Source organism: Myotis davidii, unplaced genomic scaffold (genome assembly GCF_000327345.1).
Source record: "Myotis davidii unplaced genomic scaffold, ASM32734v1 scaffold1467, whole genome shotgun sequence".
Classification (NCBI taxonomy): Eukaryota; Metazoa; Chordata; class Mammalia; order Chiroptera; family Vespertilionidae; genus Myotis; species Myotis davidii.
The window spans coordinates 399,771-401,336 of NW_006298267.1; positions in this window are offsets into that span (position 1 = coordinate 399,771).

Below are 1,566 nucleotides of genomic sequence, written 5' to 3' on the forward strand. Positions count from 1 at the left end.
CTCACACTCCAGCTGTGCGCGCCCCACGGGTTCACACCCACGCGCTCACACCTGCTTCCTCAGTCCACACTCACTCCAAGCTACACCCCACACGCTGCACACTCCCCACCTGCATGCACACAACCTGCACTCCTCACACACCCCAGCACATCCACGTTCCCCTCACACACACACACACACTCACCCCAAACCCCACGCTGTGGAACTGTACAGCCTCCACATCCCCACACGCAGGTTCACACGCGCACACACACACACACACACGCACACACGCACACACACGCACCCTCTGAAGAGCAAGTTGCAGAGGCGGCTGCCGGCCTCATTTCAGCCGGGGATGGTGATGGCAGTGAAACAGGAGACAGCAATTCACCCACCATCCCTCCACCCTTTCAAATCGCTTTTTGCATTTTTCTTTCTTTCTTTCCAGGTTTTCCTTTCTTTCTGATCCTTTTCTTTTCTAAGGATCTGTTGGTTTTATTCCCCCTTCCTGGGGAAGACACCGGAGGAAACAAGCCTTTGGCTGAATCAGTAATGAGTGGTATTTTCTTTTTTGCAGGTGAGGGGCACATTTGAAATATGCTCATAGGTCCTTATTTTTTATTTTTTAAGAAATATTTTTATTATTGTTTTTAGAGAGAAAGGGAGAGGGAGCGAGAGAGAAGGAAACATCAATGATGAGAACCACTGATCGGCTGCCTCCTGCCCGCCCCACGCTGGGGATCGAGTCTACAACCCAGGCACATACCCTGACCGGAATTGAACTGTGACCTCCTGGTTCATAGGTTGACGCTCAACCACTGAGCCACCCCGGCCGGGCTCATAGCTCCTTGTGCTTCCACCTGTCACCTGCGCTGGGCCTTGTGCTGCACACCTGGAGGGCCGTGGAGCTGTGCACGCCCTCACACGCTGCTTGCTGCCTGCCCAGGGCGGGTCTAGGGAAGTAAAGGTGGGAGAGTCATATATATTTAAAATGAAAAAACAAATTATTTTTTAATGTACAAAAGACAATGACAGCCTTTCTAGAGAGCTCAAAGCTAAAGTAAAAGTGGACGCCCGACACTGTAGTGCGGTGGGAGTTAGACATGAGCAGAGCGAGGACGCTGGGCCAGGTGCCGAGAAAAGGACACTTAGGGTGGGACCTCCCCAGGTGACCCCCTCCCCTAGGGCCTGGCCTATCACTGGTCCTTAGGGGTAGGCCTCCTGACCTTCCCTCGCTGGAGATAACATTCAGGCCTCCGTGGTATTCACTCCAGGCCCAGAAAAGCAACAAAACCAGACCAGCGACCCCCTGGCTGGTCAGGACCAGCTGCACTGAATAATGACCCTGCCCTGGCGCCTGCCAATCAATCCCTGAGACCACATCCCTGGAAGGGCCACCTGGAAAACTGCTGCGTGTTCTGTAGACTCTTCCCCTGCCCCTAAGACTCTCCTCCCTTAAAGCCCTTAGGACAGAGGCCTCCCCCTCCTCTCCCCCTCCCCCACCCGGACCCCCAGAGACCACCTGGTCTCTTCCTGGCCAGGCAGCCAGGAGCAGTGGGCGCACCAGGCAGCTGCTGGGTGGGA